This window comes from Peromyscus eremicus, chromosome 19, assembly GCF_949786415.1.
Source record: "Peromyscus eremicus chromosome 19, PerEre_H2_v1, whole genome shotgun sequence".
Classification (NCBI taxonomy): domain Eukaryota; kingdom Metazoa; phylum Chordata; class Mammalia; order Rodentia; family Cricetidae; genus Peromyscus; species Peromyscus eremicus.
This window is the reverse complement of record NC_081435.1, coordinates 75,652,128-75,662,637: the sequence shown is the minus strand read 5'-3', so window position 1 is coordinate 75,662,637 and position 10,510 is coordinate 75,652,128. Positions and strand designations below refer to the sequence as shown.

Below are 10,510 nucleotides of genomic sequence, written 5' to 3'. Positions count from 1 at the left end.
ACTGTTTCAAAACACGGAATGTGTTCAAAGATGTTTGCTAAGCAAGCTTGTGTTTCTATGTAGCTCTGTTTTGACTTACATAAGTGTGTTTTGTTGTTTTCTTTTATGTGTGGGAGATACCAAAATGAAGAGGAAGTTGTTTTCCCCAGCCTATGTTCTGAACTTAAATTCCTGGTGTCTAGACTTTTGTTTGCATAGCTCTGGATACTAGCCATGATGGGGTACTAATGTCACTCTTTTAAGGGGGCGTTAGCATGCATCATTGGCAAAGTAGTAGGGAAAACACTGATTTTCTTCCTAATTTTTTTTTCTCTTGGCATTTCTGGTAAGGACAGGGATATACTATTTATTTATTTATTTATTTATTTATTTATTTATTTATTTATTTATTTATTCATTCATTCGTTCATTTATTTATTTGTTCGTTCATTCATTTATTCATTCATTTATTTATTTATCTATCTATTTATTTATTCAGCTATTTATTTATTTATTTGCCAGCAGCAGTACTCTTTATTTTTTTTATTTTTTTTTTTTAAGTTCTCCAACTGTACTTGACACTCAGCAGCTTAGTTCTCATCCACATTGACCATCTGTAGATTTTTGAATGTGGTAACGGTACGTAAGTTACCAATGTGTAGAGCTTGTTTGGTGAGTCTTCATCCTCATTGTGTTTTCTGGACAAATGAACACGGATACGGTATGGAACATTCCTTATTTCTTTGGCCCAGACAGCTTTATTGAGCCTGGTACCAATGCGCACACCTGGAGTTCCCATCTCCCTCACGGCAAATTTCCGGATTTCTTTGAGTGCCCTATGGGCACGCTTCTTGAATCTCACTCCATGGATGCACTTGTGGATGTTGATGGTGTGTTCTCGGGTCACCACCTCGCTGATGGCAGAACGGCCCTTCTACTTCTCGCCACCCTTCTTTGCAGGAGCCATCGCCCGGGATCGTTGAGCCTCAGGTCAGAGTGGAACAAATCCCACCAAGCGGGCCTGCCCCGCGCTCGGAGAGGTTGGAGCCGGATTTCAGAGCCAGGACCCTGCGGCCATACAGCAGTACTTTCACTTCTTCCTTTTAGAAAAAATTTCTCAGTGAGGAGAGAGTAGCAGTTACTATGTCAATGGGAGACCAGGGCTTGCTGCATTCCCAGAGTAAACTCTCAGAAATGCTGGGTGCTGCTTTGATGTACACAAAGAATGTGGAAGTAATAAGCGCTAAGAAGGATATTTTCTTTACACATCCACCTCCACAACTGTCCATGGCCATCTGGTAGAGATTATAAATGGCACTGTCCCATACACAGGACGAACTTATGTTAAAGTCTTCGTGGAGACATCCTGTTGCAGACATGTGGGCTGTGTACATGGAGCTTGCACAGCAGCTCACCTTTCTTTTACTGGATTTTTGCCTCACCTACAAGACAAGACCTCACATATTAGAACTTAATCTTGCATCTGCTTACTCCACTAAACTTTCAAAGAGAGCTCCAGGCATAGCCAGAGCTAATATTAGTTCAATAAGTGAACTAGTTGATTTACAAAAGTATTCTAGATTCCCCAAAGGAATAAAGTTTTAGCAGTTTCATAGTATCCAAAGGTCATAAATGGCTGTTGCAAGTTATGTGAGCAATAGCATAAAAGCTCATCTGACTTTGAAAAAAGATTCAGATGTGGACCAGGTGTCTAGGAACCACACCTGTGTTAATAAAAGAAACCATTCTCTTTTGGCGAGTAGAGTTTATGACTTTTGGTAGCATCATATTCAAATGATTCATGTTTTGAGATAATGAAAATGCATCATCCTGCTTTTCATTTGCCAAGGTTAATGATAACCTCAAGCAGGTAGGTAGGTAGCTATGATTGTGAATTTAGGATTGAGCAATTGTTCAGAGAAGAGTCTGTGGTAATGCCATAAAAAGATGGTTATGAGGTTGAATGAAAAAGATTTTCCATGCAATTATAACCAGAACAAGTAATGTGTAAAATCTCATACTTCATTTAAACCAGCAATTATATAAATATGGCTGAGCTCACAGATTTTGGGTGTTTCCTCAGTTGTCATTCAAATAATTTTACATAGGTATTTGGGGTCTGCAGTAGATAGTACAAGCAGCTTTTCACTATCCTTATCATCTTAGCCTTCATTGATGCTGTGTGGGTATGTCAGTGATGTGTAAGAGTAAATGTCTTGTTTGACTATATAGTTCCTGAAGAAATGGCTAATTTCCAGTTCCCTTTTTTCTTTCTTTCTTTGCTTTCAGACCAGCTTCTCAGTATGCTTTGTGAATATGCTTGTATATGTTGATGTTATTAGCTAAGCAAATGTTCACTGTCCACCTCTTCAAGCGTTGCATGCCTATTGACTCATTTAATTCTTGCGACAGTCTATGAAATGAAAGTAATTTTCATTGTCTTTCTTTTGTTTTAAAATAAGAAAACAAAGAAATGAAGAGAAAGAGATGAAAGAGTAAAAAATAATTTATACACGTCTCATGGATGTTTGTTAACAGACAGATCACCTGAAAGGTCTGGATGCTGGTGATGCTTGCCCATATCATATCCATGCAACTCAGAGTCCACACGGGGTGTTTCTGATGCAGAACTTTTCTTCCCAAGGCATGTAATAAAAATAAGCAAAAGGTATTAAATAATAATGATGGCCGGGCAGTGGTGGCGCACGCCTTTAATCCCAGCACTCGGGATGCAGAGCTAGGCGGATCTCTGTGAGTTTGAGGCCGGCCTGGGCTACCAAGTGAGTTCCAGGAGAGGCGCAAAGCTACACAGGGAAACCCTGTCTCGAAAAAAACAAAAACAAAAAAAAAAAAAACCAAAAAAAACCAAATAATAATGATGAAGATAAATACAAGAGTGATTTCTCAGTGAGCATTGGTTACTGTATTTTTGTTGAGAGTTCAAGTCCAGGCATCAAAACATGAGAATTCTACAGCAGTTAAGAAACATTGTTAGCTGGGCATGGTGGTCTTTAATCCAAATATTCAGGAGGCAGAGACAGGCAGACCTCTGAGTTTGAGGTCAACCTGATCTACAAAGTTAGTTCCAGGATAGCCAGGGCTATACAGAGAAACTTTGATTTGAAAAACCAAACATTGTTAACTGTTAATTCTACCAAAGAAGGTCACATACCAGTACAATAGAAGAGGATCCATGGATACAAGCTCCATGTTGGAGAAAGGGAGTCATTATTCAGAGTGGTACTCAAAATAAACTAGCCTGAAGCCTACAAAGTTTTGCCTACCTGGTCTAAGTGGTCTTTAGACTGTGTGTGATGGTGGGAGGTATAAATCACAGGCTGCCTAGCAGGGCAAGTAGTGTTTTAACAGGCTGCTGCTACAGTGCAAATCAATGTGGGGCTTTGGTAACATTAAACTTACAACATGGGAGAACATTCAAGCCCAGGGGTTTCAGCAACAGTAACAGCCCTTCTCACAAATCTCTTGGTACAGATTGCTGATTTTGTTGAATATTTGAGAGAAGCCACTAATCATAGATTAATATATTATATGAACGAAGAACCAGGTAGCCAACATGTTAACTTGGTAGAACTAAAGAAAAGCAAATGAATCTAAATTCCACTTGCCAGTTTGGCAATAATGAAGAAGACAATGGTTGGTATTTGTATTATGAGTGGCGCACACATCCTTGTGCTGAGTGAAAATTGATCTGATTGGCCACTCATTGCCCTGTTAGAAAGTTGAATATATGAATATAAATGGCAGTGTTTAAAACTGTAACTCATTATTTTTACTGTCTAGGAATTGCAAATGGAAACAATTTAAATACCTTTGTAGCAGGAAAATAGTACAATAAATTACAATATACCCACACAACAGCCATGGGAATGGACAGCAGAGAAGAGAATGTTTAGGGACCACAAGGACACTGAAAATATGTCTGTGGGGTGGAACAATGACACAAAGATATGTGAATACCTTCCTGAATTTGTGGCAATGACCTACATGTAAAAGGGTCAAGATAACTAGTCCCATAACAAAAGAGGGAGAATTTGAGGTGGATGATTTAGGGCTGTGGTTCTCAACCTCATGTTGTGGTGACCCCAACCATAAAATTATTTTGTTGTTACTTCATAGTTGTAATTTTGCTACTGTTAGGAATCGTAAATTGTAAATATCTGATATGCAAGATATCTGATATGTGACTCCTGTGGGGGTTGCGACTCACAGGTTGAGAACTGCTGGTCTATGGAGACCAATGAGATCATGAGTCTTTGTAAGTGAATGATAAGGTGAGAGATCGTTAGTGACACAGTGTGAGAAGGATTTGATTGGCTGTTTATGGGGAGAAGAACTTTGTTGTTAATGGCTTTGAATTATGAGAAGGGCTTAAGAGATGTGGACTGCCTCCAGAAGCTGGCAAAGGCAAGGAACGGCACCTAGAATCTCCAAAGGAACTCCTTGCTTTTATCCCAGCAAGAACTGTTTAAGAATTCTCACTTCTAGTTATTAAAAACAATCTCTCTCCTCTCTCTTCTCTTCTCTTCTCTTCTCTTCTCTTCTCTTCTCTTCTCTTCTCTTCTCTTCTCTTCTCTCTCTCTCTCTCTCTCTCTCTCTCTCTCTCTCTCTCTCACTTTCTTTCTTCTGTTTTTTGTAGTGCTGGAAATGGAACCTACAGAATTATATTTGTACTTTACCTCAGAACTATAACCCTCAGTCCTGAATTAGTTTTAGACACCAAATTTGTGACCATTACAACATTACCAGGAAACAGTTACAACATTGAGTGGAAAATGTCTACTTTTAATTGAACACAATTTATTTTACATTGAAAGCTGTGTTAGAAAAAATAAATACAGTCTCTCTCTCTCTCTCTCTCTCTCTCTCTCTCTCTCTCTCTCTCTCTCTCTCTCTGACACACACACATAGACAGAATAGATAGACATTTTGTCATGCTGCTTCAAGATCTATTATAAATTTGCAATGTGGATCTTGTAAGGAAACCTGTTTGTTGTATATGTTAGGTTGGGAGTGGTGTTTTGGGATCTTCTTCTCACAATATTATCTTCCTCCAAATTTACAGATGACTAGTCACTCATGATCATGTACAAACACCAACACATTTCATTCAGTGAAGGCTGTTCTACTGTAAGCAGTTAAATTCATCCCTAATATCACAGAGACATGCTTTTCACTGTGGTCTCATATATCAATAATGTGCTAGTTCTCTATTTAAGTGTTTATTGAATTCTTGTTCATGTTGAACATAGTGTCCACCTGTTAGAACATCACACAGTCATGATAGTGGTTATTACAACTACTTTGTTGGAGTAAAGAAGCAATGATTATGTTTTATGTCATGAGAAACCAGAGTGGAACACACTGTGTAGCTCTAATTACAATTCTATTGAAAAAAGGAAACATATGAAAATTCTTTTTTGTTTTGCTTGCATTGTCTGTCTAAATTTCATACCCTGCAAATCACAGCACAGGGGCAAAGGTTTTCTCTAGAAAGCCAATAAAAACAACAAATATGTTTAAAAGACAGTTCCATACCTTAAAATATCGGATATTTTCTGTAACTGCTATGGCCTGGATGTGTCCTCAATTTATTTTTTTTGAGCCTTATCCTGTGATGTTGCTATATTTGGAAATATGTCCTACAATGAGTTCATTAAAGTTACATTAGGTTATAAGGATGGGACCCCACGTCTTTATAAGAAGATAAGGTAGAAACCACCCCTTTCCTCCACTTGGGCACAAATACATCATTGAAGATAGTCTGCATCATCTTCAGGTCAAAAGAAGAATTCTCGGAACAAAAACAACCCTGCTGGAACCTTGGTCTTAAACTTCCATGCTAGAAACAGTGAGAAGATAATTTTGTTATTTAAGCTACCCAGGCTCTAGTATTTGTTAAAGTGGTTAGAGCTAAGACAGTAAAATATTGACTGTTTGTTTATTTCTTTTAATGCCTATATCATTCTTGATAGTAGCTACTGTTATTACTTCAGGGAAGTAAAGCAGAGTTCATAGAACTGTCTTGTTCATTGTGACAGAGCTGAGCACTGAAAGGACCAGGCATCAAAGCTGGGGCTCCAGCTTCCCAAACAGACACTGTCTAACACACATATTCACAGAATTAGTTTTGGAATTTTAAAATAATAATATTCATGTAATTCAGTCACATAAGTAATTACAGGAAAATCATGTAAAAATAATAATCTGATCTCTCTATCACCTGAAATATTATTCCAGGAGGCTGAGGCACAGGGGATGAGGGAAGGAGAGAAACAGAGAGGGATATCACTGTTATAGAGAAATACAAAGAAATAGAATAGAATAGAAAACTACTGAAGTTTTGCTTGAGTCATTAATTAAAACACTTATATTATTATATTAATTTAGTGTGTGTGCACACACATAGGTCAGAGCACAACTTGCAGGAATCAATTCTCTCCTCCTACCATGTGGATGCTAGTGATGAACTCAGGTCATCAGGCTTAGAGACACGTGTCTTTGACCAGTGGGCCATTTCTGTCTGTCTGTCTGTCTGTCTGTCTGTCTGTCTCTCTCTCTCTCTCTCTCTCTCTCTCTCTCTCTCTCTCTCTCTCACACACACACACACACACACACACACACACACACACACACACACACTTGCACTCAAATGTCAGTATTCACATTTAGTGAGTGTCTTGATTTTGTTCTTTTGCCTAGCCATGAAGAGAACAGTAACTCTACTGCAGAGAAGCCATGGCCAGGAATAATAAGGTCCCCATAGTTGTTGGCTGGGGTCACTCCTTTAAAAGGATGCTAGAGATTACTGCTTTGAGGAAGGTGGTAATGAAGACCCTGCTATTGATATGCATCTCTCCCAGAATCTGCCTCAGCCCATCAGCCCGAGATGTTATACCTCCTTTGAGAGAGATAACACTGAAAAATAAATGGTGGGGAGAAGCAATGAATATCTAGCTGTGAGTTAGGAGACAGAAACATTCTGCTTTGGTCTTTTCAGTTCACAAGGACTAAGAGAAGTAAATAATATGACAGATATTTACTGACAGCTTGTAGATGTGCTGGACAGGGATGGCTGAAACTGCTTCTTCTGGATGCTGTGACGGAAGGAAGGATAGTACATCTCTTCACTGTCTCAGTTTGGAATTGGGAAGTATTTCCTAACTACATAAAATAATGAGCAACAGGTGCATGCTTACCTCTCAGCTCTGTCAAAGCCAACACAGGGAAAAATTTCCCTGAAAAAAGTCATCAAGGTGCTGGAAGAAATGGTCATCAGCAGTGACCAGGACAGGTGAATATGGTACATAAGAGAAAGCTTCATAGCCCAGTTTACTTAACTCTTTGAAGCTCTGCCTGTGCAGTGTGGACTGGGCGTAGTCATGGAGAAGAATCAGCCCCGTTCTGTTGACCAGTGCTAGCTGGAGGCATTAGAGATTTTAGTGCAACTCATTGATTTGTCTGTGTGTGTGTGTGTGTGTGTGTGTGTGTGTGTGTGTGTGTGTGTATGTATGTGCGCGCACGTGCAATTTTGGGTTTTGGAAGTTCACTGAAGCTTCTTTTCAGCCCAGTTGCTGAGCTGCTCTTTTCATTGCATGTCATGATCTATAGAAGAAGAGGATAACAATTCAAAACAAAAATTAAAATTGTTTTCAACCAGTTTATAAAGCACACTCTTACCAAGCTTTCCTGCCTTTAAAATCTGCTTCAAATGCCAACGGAAGCTGCATTGAGTTCTTTGGCATCCCCTTGTGATGTTGTAAGAGGGTCAGCTTTGATGACTGCTCTCAGTTGGTCACTGTCAACTTCTGGTGGCCAGCTACTACATTTCTCATCTTCAAGGCTTGTGTCTTCTTTGCAAAGCTTCAACCTCCACCACACTGTATATTGGCCAGTAGTTCTTGGGCCAAATGCAGTGCAGTTATTGCAAGTCTATTGTGGTGTGCTGTCACCCATTTTGAACTAGAATCAGAAAATTGTTTTAATTTGCTTTTGGCTTAACAGAGATTTGCAATATAAAATAAAAACCAAGTAATAAATCATTAGTATAAAATTAGTATAAAATAACACACACAGTTTATTAGTCTGTACTTGTCTTTTCATTTTCCTTATGGTATCTTTTTTGAATCTAAGTTTTTTAAAATATAAATGAATATAGCTGTTTCTTCTTTAGCATTTGTTGTTTTACAAAAGCCTTGTTGAAGAAACCCTATCATGAACTCCAAAGCATCTTTCTCTTACATCTCTTTTTTCTTTTTAGGGCAGGATCTAGCTCTATAGCTCAGGCTGTCCTCAATTCGTGTGTGTTGGGAATATAGCCATGCCTGGATTGCATACCTTTTAAATATTTTAGTGGTTTTGATTTTTATGCCTAGATTTTTAATAGATTGAACTATTTTTTGCATTGGATGTGAGTGACAGGGTGATATTTTCCATGTAGGTGAGCAATTGTCTCACACTGACAGCAAAGTCTGGCGCGTGTGGAACCCTGCAATCAACCCCTCCTCCTGACCGACTGTGCAGCAACCCTCCATCCTTGATAGGCGAGGTCCCCTTCCCACAGTGCCCGACTTCAGAAAACTTTTGGCTGCTTGGATTTTTGCTTTTCTGTACGAGTTTTACTACAGTTTCACAGATGGTTGTGAAAATTTTTGATGTATTGTGAATCTTCCCATGTAAGAACTTGGACCATGTTTCTATTATTTAACACTTAATTTTATGCTCTGTTGCTGGAGTTTTCTCCAGTCCTGGCTGGCCCACAGTCAGGACAAATCTCTCTCACCCACCAGTCCCACAGCCGCTTAGACCCAACCGAGTAAACACACAGAGACTTATATTGCTTACATACTGTATGGCCGCAGCAGCCTTCTTGTTATCTAGTTCTTATATCTTAGATTAACCCATATCTATTAGTCTATAAGTTGCCACGTTGCTCGTGGCTTACTGGTACCTTACATCTCGCTCTTCATCGTGGTGGCTGGCAGCGTCTCTCTGCCTTAGCCTTCCTGTTCCCAGAATTCTCTTCTCTCCTTGTCCTGCCTATACTTCCTGCCTGGCTACTGGCCAATCAGTGTTTTATTTATTAACCGATCAGAGCAACACATTTAACATACAGAGCATCCCACAGCAATGCTCTTCAATGTTTATAGTGCTTCTACCTTTGACCTTTAGTTTGTGTTACTGTCTTTATCTTGAGGATTGGGAAGACTTCTTGCCCTCCATCAAACAGTCCAACCCTCTCTCTGCCTCATGTTGCTCAACACTGTTTCTAAGGAATGTGGTGCACATCCTCTCTCTGCATCTCATTGGTGGGATATGATGAGGTTTCTTGGCTTGATGAACCTCAGTTTCCTCATCTATGAAATGGAAAAAAATTAGAGAAAATCAGTGTGACATGTATAAGAGATAAATTATGGTGTCTGTCATGGGACAGATTGTTCTTTTTGTATAAGACCAAAGTATCCAGAGTAGAGAGGCAATATGTCTGTAAATCAGCTCTCTACTGTTCAGAGAGACATGTACGTTAAGACAGAGAATGATGGATCAAATGGTAGCAAAGGGACAGTATTTGAAGTTCTACCTAAAGACTGTAAATGTATCTGTTTTACTATTTTTATATATTTTTTTTAAAAAAAGTATTTCAAAAAAGAGGAAATTATTTTGAAAATGATATTTGATACCAAGGTTGAATCTTCTTTTGTTTGTAACTGTATCACTGAAGTTGCCAGACTGAGACATAGTTATTTTATTGTTTTCCCTAAATTAAAATTCGGTCTTGTTTACATTTTATAACCAGTAAATAATGTTAATTATGTAGTGCAGCAAGCCTGACTCCATAATTAGCCAGATTGCAATTTCTAAGGGTTATCTGCAATTAGAAGCCCCATCCCCTCTGTTCCTGGCATATTATCCCAGGATTTGCTACTTCTACATAAATCAGGAGTAAGTGCATAGTCTGCCTGACTGATGTTGTCTGACATGGATGCATGTGACACTGTAGAGCAAGAAGACAAGGTCACCCTGGGGAAAATCAGCTTTTACAAAGAAGGCTTTATTGGTACACTTTCTGGATGGACTTCAGGGAGTCTGAATTTTTTCACATGATACCAAATTAGTTGGATGTAGGAGGGCATAGCGTCATAGATTTATCATTTTATGGAGAACGAAAGTTAAATATTTGAACAGTCCTTGTACACATGAAGGACTAGAGTACACATTTCACTGTAGGTAAAAAGAGCTCTTGAGTAGTTTGTCTTTGTGACATTCCTGTCTGCCACATTTTCTTCATTTTCTTCCCACAGCAAATTGAGAAATCTGGCCGAGGCTGTGATCTATAGGGGTGGTATTCTGCCTGAACTTAAGATATGCTCAACTTAGAAGCCAACATTCCTAGGTGTTGTGGGATGTCGTTCTGTATGTTGTGAATGTGTGTTGCTCTGATTGGTTGATAAATAAAATGCTGATTGGCCATTCTGGGAAGAGGAAGTCAGAGTCAGGAGTCACCAGCCAGATA

General features: G+C 39.0%; 1 pseudogene; it reads right to left on the bottom strand.

Moving 5' to 3' along the window:
• Positions 1–569: 569 nt before the first annotated feature.
• Positions 570–946, bottom strand: LOC131895981 (large ribosomal subunit protein eL31-like; annotated as a pseudogene).
• Between the last annotated feature and the right edge of the window lie 9,564 nt (positions 947–10,510).